Consider the following 10,762-nt stretch of genomic DNA (forward strand, 5'->3'; position numbering starts at 1 on the left):
CCCAGACTGCTTAGAAGTTTGAAGCAAGTGTATAGTCTCATGGGATAGAATGATAATGTCCAGAATTTGTGTCCCTTCCACATATCCTGATTAGTTGGGAGAAACCACAAGTGGCAACAACAGTTTGAGCCTGTTGACTAAAACCTTAGAGATGACATTGTAGATCACTTCGCAGAGAGCAATAGGACAAACTCTAACTGGGGTGTTTGCACCCTCTTCCTTAGGAATTAGAGTTAAGAAGGTTGTGTTAGGTTCCTATATCAATAGGAGTCATAATTTTGATTGACTATGGTTAAGCCTTGTAATGTTGTACATATCTTTGCTTTCTGCAAATGTTTTCCATATTAAAAAATTAAAAAAAATGTAAAGAAGGTATGTCCTAAAAGAATAATCAAAAGACAAAAAGAATGAAAATAGGTCACAAAAAAATGAAAATATGAACCCCAAGAAAACAAAAAGACCATGAAAGTGTGCAAGTCAAAATGCCACTACTATTTACTTTTTATGCTTAATGAATGATTGTGTGCAGCTTGTCACTTATGCCACAATCCGTGAATATTCAAAATGTTTAAACTTGACTATTTCATGTTTTCAATTTCATGGCTATAGATAGAGAATATAATTTGACCAAATAGTGTAATCTTGGTAGATAATTAGATAGGTAGAGTAAATAAAAGCGAGCTCAACTGTTTAAACTGAGCCCTTAGATAAGATAAGGTTTGATTTAGATAAGTTTGCTATGTAAAGAAAAGAAAATATTGATAAGGGTTTGCTAGCTTAAATGCACCCTAATAAAATGAAGAAAAAATGGTAGAATAAGTAGAGGAAAGGTTGCAGAAGTATGGTGTTTGATTAGACAAAAATCATATTTATCATTTTTTCATCATATGTTCCAAACATGAATGGACACTCAAGCATGCAAATGGATTTCAAAGTCAATTAATTAACTTCCCCATTTATTTCACCTCTTTGCTTAACTAATCTCCCATAATAAAGTTAAAAGTACTCAAAACCTTTAAGTGAAAGAGGCTCAGATCATTTCTCTGACTTTTGGAGGGCCCAGACCGTCGACTCAAAAACTTATGGACATCAAGTACTAAACTCCCTCATAAAAGTTCACCCTCCCCTTTAGTTCATTCATTTTCCTAATAATACTCCTTTGCTGAAGGTTAAAACACTTTTGCCTAGGAAAAAGCAATTCTCCTCCCATATAAAACACTTTTCGTACCAAAAACCCACAAAAACTCTTTACCCTAAGTATTAATATAAATATGTGAAAAACATTTAATTCACAAAAAAGCATTTTTCTTAGTGATTTTCCATTTTCCCCCCATTTTTCATATTAATGACTAACTTTATTATAGTAAATCCCGATAAAAACCCAATTTCCTGTAATATTTAACTCCTATGTATAAATTAACCCTACATCCCGGTTTAATTATAAACTAAGATTTTCATCTAAAACCCCACCAAAACCTTTAACTGGTCGATCTGCATTCAAGTTAATTAAGCCCCCTTTTTTAATTCTTCGTTAATTACCCTGATGGCCTAATCTCACTTTAAGCCATTATTAAACCTAATACCATTGTAATTAAGTGCCCGCCGAGCCCCCCATTAGCCTCTGCACAACTTCTCCACTCGATCACCATGTGATCGTCCCTCCTCCTCATACGACGACCATTATCCATATCGGGCCAACCCGACATCAGTCCTTTACCCACCCGATAAAGTGGTGTCCCCCTTGGCCCCCAATTCTACATGTCATCCGATGAGTGGAATCGGGCGGCCCCCCGCAAATACCACCAAGCGCCCAAAAGTAGTGCAAAATAAACCGCTTACTGCCCTCCCGCTACGCGACAAATTAACCACTATTCACCCCGTACCTGCCAAAAAATAGCTTTTTGCGTATAAAAGCCAAAAGCCCCAAAATTGTTTGTTTTCGTTGAAATTTCATCTGCAAGCCTTTATACGCATGCACGACTCCTGTAAACATCGAAGCCGTCAACCCACTTACAATTTCACTCCAAAGATGTCGTAGACAACCTAGTTGGCCTTGCAGCCTATACGAAGCCCATTCGACCACTTGGAGTCGCTAGCCACCCTGCTCAGAGCCAATTCACCCTAGTTCTAGGTATTTAAACCAAAATTCACCAAATACCCTATCAATTTCAAAGTAATCAATTGCTAGGTGGTTTTAGTTAAGTTAGAAATTAATTAAAAATATGATCCAGGTGGATATTGGTGGCCACCAACCTAGTTCACTTGGACCCCCACCATTGTTTCTTTCACCTCCACAGTTTACTATTTTTAGCAGTTTTTCGGGTCCTAAACTTCCGGAGCCGTTTTAAGGCCCTTGTTGGTACCATTTCATTGCCATCCTTTTCTTCTAGAAACACCATCATTTGTCTATTTTTTTCTTCCATAAACCCCTCATATCCATCGAAATTGATTAATCAATAGCATTATAGTTGTTAGTTTACATTAAAGTTAATTTGTGAATTTTTATGTTAAAAATTAGGAATTTTCAACAAAAAGATTACAGGATGTCATGAATTCATGTAAATGGTTTATGATGTGACACGTGGCATGACAGGCAAGTCAAAGCAATGGATAGGAACGTGATCTGGAATGTACATGCATGGTCAAAAATCGATTCAACATCAAATCTAACGCTCTTGGATATGTGTTCAACGCTGGTCAAACCCAACCTTTTTGGTCACAAAGGCAGCAAAAAGCCATGGTTTCCCAAACTGATTTCGTTTTGCTTTTGGAAATCGGTTTAGATTAGAAAGGACAAAAATCACTCTTTTGTAAAAGCAGAAACATTTGCTTAATGTATGTACATTCGATTTAGATAGGAGACAAGCAGATAAAGACTGCGTATTGTATTGTTTCAAAAACGATTATTATTATCTCTGTGTATTGTTCAAGAACGCTGCTCTTGTATGTGATTTCAATCTTTAGAACTTAATTACAGTCATCGTTTTACCCTTACCGTGCTTATGTGTTAATATTCTCATCGCTTGAAGTTTCTTAAGTGTGCCAGTGAAGCGTGGACGCGCCCTACGTGGATTTGCTATACTTTTATTTTCATTTCCATAGCGTTTTCGAATCTGAATATTGTGAGTAGTGTTTAATGTTATTTTCTTGCCTGTGAATTTATTGATTTGATTAGAAGTCATTGCAAATGATGTTCATGGTGATAGCTTGAGAAGTCGATTGATAGATCATTGAACAATATCTTGTAAAAGATTTGATCGATCATTAGATTTCTAAGTATCTCTGTGACTCTGTTTTTATGCATTTAAAATTTCAGTGTGTTTAAAAGAGCTTTTGATTTTCATGAATGCTTAGTGTGTTAGCTAGAAAGAGATTTTGTGGATAATATCCTTGTAAGAGGGTTGAAAACTCAGTCTAGCAACATGTTGTTTCTTTAGAACAGTTAGATAAACTAAATGATCTGAGTGCTAAAGTGTGAGAGGAAACATATTTTAACCTCCTGTAAAGGAGTGTTGTAGCCTATCACAGTAAACACTTAGTTAGGTAGACGAGATCCTTTTAGGTCTATACGTGCCTCTAAGTTTATCTACCTTGGTTGATAATAAATCTAGTCTAATCTAGCACCCTAGATTGGCCACTACAGCCCTAAATGACGTTTTTTGGGAAATTTGAGAGCAACATGGGTCCATGGACCGATGTTGCTCTTCCCAAAGTTGTAGTTCTGAGATAGATCTTTCTAACGAGATATTGTATGCGTCAAACGGAGATCGTATGCCAAAGTTATGATCCCGGGAAGTTGATGTACCAATTTACCCAAACGGGGCCCACAGTTTGGTGTTTCATCTTCTAGGGTTAGGTTTTTGGATGTTTAGGGTTTTTCATTGTTTCTCAACAATAAATAGGCCATCGAGCCTCATTGTAACATAGATTAGAGGCATGTAGCCACCACATCTCTTCTCAGAGATAAGCTACCATCACCCTAGCTGTTTATTTCCATTTTCTGTTTGTACGCATATCTTAGTATTTTACATTAATGAAATGAAGTATTATTTCCGTTGCATCTTTGTGTAATTTGTTGTGTTCTTGTTTAAATCTGGATTAGTGGTATCAGAGCGGTCTGCTTTTTCTCTGTTTTTTTTTGCATGTCCCCAACAAGGTCGGAATATAAGGAGTTAGGGCTTGAATTGGTTGAACCTTTGCAAGACCAGCCTCGCAAAACCCGACGGCCTTCCATGGCGGATGAAAGGAAAGACGAGGGAGCAGGAGATCCTATCAAAATCTTGCTCCAAGAAGCACTCGAGCGACAAAGGAACGCGATGATGGACAATTTTTCCCAGATCCTTCAGCGGCTACCCAAGGGCGACGCATCGGCTTCCCACAGCTACTCTGGAAACGCCACACCATTTAAGGTACAAGTTAATTTTGAAATCCCCATATTCGAGGGTCAGATAGATGCAAATGCCGTCGATAAATGGTTAAATCTGCTAGAGGGTTACTTTTTATGTTCATGATTTTTCCAGTCGGGAAAAGATTATTTTCGCTCTTCTCAAAGCAGCCCCCCATTTCAAGGAATGGTCAGAAACCTACTGTGAGTAGAAGGATGAAAGTATCAGCTCACTATTTTCAACCGCACCCACCTGGAATTCATTCCGGGATGCCATCAAGGAGCAGTACTACCCTGTCGGAAGCTATGAGGATCAATACATAAAGTGGACCACGCTGCGGTAGGGAAGGGACCAAGACGTGCCATTGTTTACCAATATTTTCCATACCCTTCGCACAAAGTTGGGTATCAAGGATTCAGAGCAGCATTTGATACTCAAATACCGCAGCTGCCTGCACAAGTACATCCAGGAAGAAATAAAATTCCTGAACATCTCCTTGCTCGGCACAACATACCGATATGTTGTCAAGGTCGAGCAAAAGTTTAAACAGAAGAAGCGAGACTTTGGATCTGCAAATCCGAAGCAAGGGAAAGGTGCCCTCAAACTGCAGAACAAAGGACAAAGCCAAGGCGGGGTGGCTCAAGACAACCTACCAAAACTGCAAGCAAAGAAAAATGTTGCGAAGCCGAAAAAGGACACAGGAAAATGGTGTGAGTTCCATAAGATCTCCACTCACAACACAAGTGAGTGTTAGGCCACGCAGTCACTAGTGGCTGAGCTAAAGGTTTCAGAATCATATGCATGTTCCGACTCTGAGTCAAAACCCGACAAGGGGAACGACAAAGGGAAGTAGATTATCGATGCAGAGCCCAATGCCACCGTTGCCACCACTAAGATCCAGAAGGAGGAACCCGAAGATCCAGAGGAGGAGGAGCGTCTCTTTCACTCCTAGATGTGGGTATAGGGATCCCCGCTACAGTTCATTGTCGACAGCGGGAGCTAAAAGAACCTCATTTCGGCAGAGGTCATGAAGCGGCTAGGCTTATCGACCACAGCACATCCACAACTATACACCATCGGGTGGCTTCACCAAGGACAAGATCTTCGCGTGAGCCAGCAGTGTCACCTTCCATACAACATCAAGCCCTTCACGGATGAGGTATTGTGTGACATTGCTCCCCTTGAAGTTTGTGATGTATTATAAGGAGAACCATAGTTGTGGAAGTGACATGTTGTGTATGAATCAAGGTCCCGTGCTGTTATTATTACTTTGGGAAATAAGTTGTACAGGATACCGGAGGTAGCACTGCCTACCGCCATCTCTTTGGTTACTGCAAAACAATGCAGTAAGCTCATTTCCAAAACTGGGAAATTTGTTTTCCTGATGATTGCCCTCAAGGAAAGAAGAAGACGATGTCCACGACCTCCAGACAGGGCCCCACCGCACGACAACTATAGATGGACAAGGTCGTGGAGGAGTATGAGGACATCTTCACCTCCCCCACAGGGGTTCCTCTGCACTATCAGGTCAAGCACTCCATTGATCTGACCCCAGGTGCGTCGCTGCCTAATGGACCAATCTATTAGCGCTCCATGCTGGAGAACGATGAAATCAAGAGGTAGATTCAAGAGTTGCTACAGAAAGGTCACATCCGTCCAAGTTCAGTGCCCTGTGGGAGCCCGATCGTGTTGGTGCAGAATAAGGATGGGACTTGGAGACTCTGTATTGACTATTGGGCACTGAACAAGATCATTGTTTGTAATAGGTACCCGATCCCACGGATCGATGACCTCCTGGACCAACTAAAAGGGGCAAAATATTTCAGCAAGATCGATTTGAAGTCAGGATATCACCAGGTACCAATCGAACCCTCCAATGTGTGGAAGACTGCCTTCAAAGCCAAGGAGGGCCTTTTTGAATGGTTGGTTATGCCTTTCGGATTGACGAATGCTCCTGCAACCTTCATGAGGCTAATGGATGACATCTTGTGGCCATTCACCAACTCATTTGTAGTGGTATACTTGGGTGACATCCTGATCTTCAGTAAGAGTTGGGAAGAGCACCTCTAGCACATCCGATAGGTTCTCCAAACACTGCGGCAACACAAGTTATGTGCCAATTTGGAGAAATGCACTTTTGGCATGACCCAGGTTCAATATCTGGGATACATTATTGATGAACAGGGGGTGCATGTGGATCCAACCAAGATCTAAATCATTTGGGATTGGCCCTCTCCAACCACTCTAACGAAGCTCCATAGCTTTCTAGGTCTTGCCAACTTCTACCGCAGGTTTGTGTTGGGATTTTCTCATATCACTTGGCCCTTGATTCAAGTCACCAAGGGAGGAGCGAAAGCAAAATTCTTTTGGTCTGAATCTCAATAGAAGGCATTCACAGAGTTGAAAGAGCACCTATGCTCGACACCAGTGCTCGCATTGCCAGACTTGCAACAACCATTTGAGGTCGAGATAGATGCCTCTGACTATGCTATTGGGGAAGTCCTTACTCAACACGGGCATCTAGTGGCATATCACAGTGAGACACTTTCAGACACAGTTCGGAAGTATCCCACTTATGACAAAGAGATGTATTCCATTGTGCAAGCCTACCGACAATAGAAACATTACATTTTGGAGAAGGAAATGGTCATCCACATAGACCACCGACCCCTCCAGTTCATACAGACCCAAGGGAAATTACAGAATGATCGCCATCAAAAGTGGTCCACATACCTGCAATAATTCCATTTGAATATCAAGTATAAGAAGGCAACACCAATAATTTTGCAGATTGCCTCAGTGGACCACCGATCATGTCATTAACCACTGTGCTCAACTCTTGTGAGCATGAGACTTTGGATTGGCCACTTCTCTGCAAAAGCGACCCAGACTTTGGCCACACGTACCAGACACTCTTGGAGGGTTGGCATGTTCCAAATTTTCACCTCTAGGATGCCCTGTTATGCCACCTGGGTCACCTTTGTGTTCCTTCAAGTGAGTGTAACAAGATGATTTGGGAAGCACACTACAATCGGGCCGCTGGGCATTTTGGGGTCGAGAAAATGGTAGCAGTACTACAGAAGTATTTCTATTGGCTGAATCTTCAACAGAATGTTGGGAAGTACATCAGATCATGCACTGCTTGCGCCATTTCCAAACCGACAGTCAAGAAGCAAGGCCTCTATACCCCATTGCCTACCCCTAGTCGACCTTGGGAATCCATCTCCATGGATTACATGTCAAGCCTTCCTTCCACTAAGCATGGAAATGACTGTGTTTTTGTGGTCATCGACAGGTTCTCGAATATGGCCATTATGGCGGGCTGAAAGAATAATATCACAGCAGAAGCCACTACTAAACTCTTCTTTGAACGAGTGTGGGTGCACTTTGGGATCCCACAATCTATCATCTCAGATCGGGATAGCAGGTTCCTCAGTACATTTTGGTCCAGTCTCTGGTCAATGTTGGACACCAAACTCACTAAGTCCACAACCTTCCATCCTCAAATTGATGGTCAAATGGAGGTTTTCAACAGGATGATTGTACACATTCTGCGCATGTACAACTCAAAGCATCCACGCACATGGGATGAGAGCCTCCCCTATGTTCAGCACAACTACAACCGGGCTCTCCACAACTTGACTAGCCACAACCCTTCTCAGGTGGGCTTGGGATTCCAACCACTATGTCCCATTGATGTGGCCATGCCATTTACAGCTACTCACGCAGATTCAACTCATGTGCAGTCCGAAACAAATAAGGCAAACAGCTTCATTGAGCACATCCAACATATTCGCCAGCAAGTCCATGACATTCTGGAGAAATCAAATGCCAAGTACAAGCAGCGACATGATCAACATTAGGTGCCACACAAGTTTCAAGTGGGTGACAAAGTCTGGTTGCATTTGCAAAAGGAATGCCTTACCGAAGCCTATCGGAAACTCAGACCACTCCGATATGGTCCTTACACCATTACCAAGGCTGTGTGAGACAATGCATTTGAGCTCAGCATTCCCTCATTCCTAGGCCTGCACCCAGTGTTTAATGTGGACCGCCTTTAGCCATACTTTCCACCATTACTAGACACATCCGACATTGCAGAACAGCTCACACCCACAGAGTTAAATCCAGATTTCATGGAACAAACTGCAACTGATCGAATCATGGACACACAGATCAAGCACACTCGCCAGCAGAACATCCAACTGTATCAAGTTGTCAAAGCAAGCCAACTCCTTCACCAGGGCAAGTGGCTCACCAAGGACCAAGTTCAACAGAAGTTTCCTCATCTCATGGAGGAACTCAATGAAATGGGGACCATTGCTTCCTAAGGGGGGAGGAATAATCCAGGTGGATATTGGTGGCCACCCGCCTAGTCCACTTGGACCCCCACCATTGTTTCTTTTAGCTTTTCAATTTCCTTAATTGTAGCACAATTTACTATTTTTAGCAATTTTTCGGGTCCTAAACTTCCCGAGCTGTTTTCAGGCCCTAAACGATGTTTTTTGGGAAATCTGGGAGCAACATAGTTGCTCTTCCCAAAGTTGTAGTTCTCAGATAGATCTTTCTAACGAGATATTGTACGTGTTAAACGGAGATTGTATGCCAAAGTTACGACCCTGGGAAGTTGTTGTACCAATTTACCCAAACGGGGCCCACAATTTGGCGTTTCATCTTCTAGGGTTAGGTTTTTGGATGTTTAGGGTTTTTCATTGTTTCTCAACAATAAATAGGTCTTCGAGCCTCATTGTAACACAGTTCAGAGGCATGTAGCCACCACATCTCTTCTCAGAGATAAGCTACCATAGCCCTAGCTGTTTATTTCCATTTTCTGTTTGTAAGCATATATCAAGTATTTTACATTAATGAAATGAAGTATTATTTCCGCTGCATCTTTGTGTAATTTGTTGTGTTCCTGTTTAAATCCGGATCAAAATACTCAAGAGCTTGAGCCATAAACCACTGCAAAACATTGTTGCCCTAAAAACTCTAAATCCCTCCCCACACTCAAATCCACAAGAACTAAGTATGGCTGCCTCAATTATAATGGATGTGAGGCCCATCACTACAACTCATTTAGACCTAGACCACCTTCCCCTGGCTGACAGAGACTTCCAAATAAAAGATACCATTGTCATAGAGCTCCTGCTCAAAGTGCATTGCCAAAGTAGGGACAGGTTCCTGAATCATGCTGATGAAATTGGCCTTTGGGAATCAAATTTGCCCAAGTACCAGTGCCCCCAAGTCCAAATTTTTCTTGAAATTGTTCATATGTGCTATGCTTGCTACGTCCCCAGTCACAGAACCATCATGTCTCATGACCAGAAGGTCCTTTTCACCATTACTATCAAATCCATCAATGAAATGCTGTAGCTCCAACCAGGACCAAATCTAACTCCCCTCTCAATTGGAAACCTATTGGACTTATTCCCCAAACTTAGCTCTGCCAAATTGGCCCAACTATTCCAAGCCTTCATCATAGAAGAAAAGCACATCCCTAACAACCCCCCTCCATATGTAGCAGCTATATTTTCCCCTTGGGGTCAAAATATTACAACCATGATATCTTGTGTTTTGGGTTACTCCACAAGTGAGTATATTGATGAAGTTATCCTGGCTTTCAAGTCCATCTATACTCCAGGACAACCTCTTGCAACCATTTATGATTTTGCCACATTCATAGCTGGCAGGATGCATGAGCAGTTCACAAGAATGGGAAATGAAAGGATTTTCAAATACTCTTCAGTGTTATACCATATGTTCTTATATTATCAGTCTAATAAGTTCCCATTCACCCTCCAAAAGCTGGACACCAAGGGTCAACCAAGGTCAGTGATTTTTTGGACCCCATTAATCCATGAGTATTAGTCTCCATACACCTATTCAGACTTTATTGACTTATTTGTACATCTAGTTATGACAATTTTGACTGGAAACCCTCCTCCAAGAATCAGTTCAGAAATAAAGAGAGTCCTTCAACTGTCAAAGCAGACCAAAGTGGGTGACTGGTACCTTTACCAGAACCATACAGAAATTAGGATATATGGTTGCATGCTTGCACCATACAAATTGCCAAGATACCTCCCTATGAGGTAGTTTGCATTAGAATACTACAGGCAAATTATCAACGCAGATGAGATAAACTTTGTAAATGGCAAGAAGGCCAATTTCAAAATAAAAGACCAACTAGGCCCCTTCATATGTAACTCTAGGGAGGCTAGGACAGAGGCAAATTTGATATTATAGAAGATGAAGTTCCAGAGAAGTTTTGTTTGGAGATACGACCCTTTGGAATTCGTCACCAAGAAGAGGCAAAAGGTCAATCTGGGACCTTTTATTCACCATCCCATGCTTGAGATTGAAGCATATGCTAACTA

The sequence above is a fragment of the Pinus tabuliformis genome, chromosome 4_2 (genome assembly GCF_031772625.1).
Source record: "Pinus tabuliformis cultivar Carrire ecotype Pingquan chromosome 4_2, CPIR1, whole genome shotgun sequence".
Lineage (NCBI taxonomy): Eukaryota > Viridiplantae > Streptophyta > Pinopsida > Pinales > Pinaceae > Pinus > Pinus tabuliformis.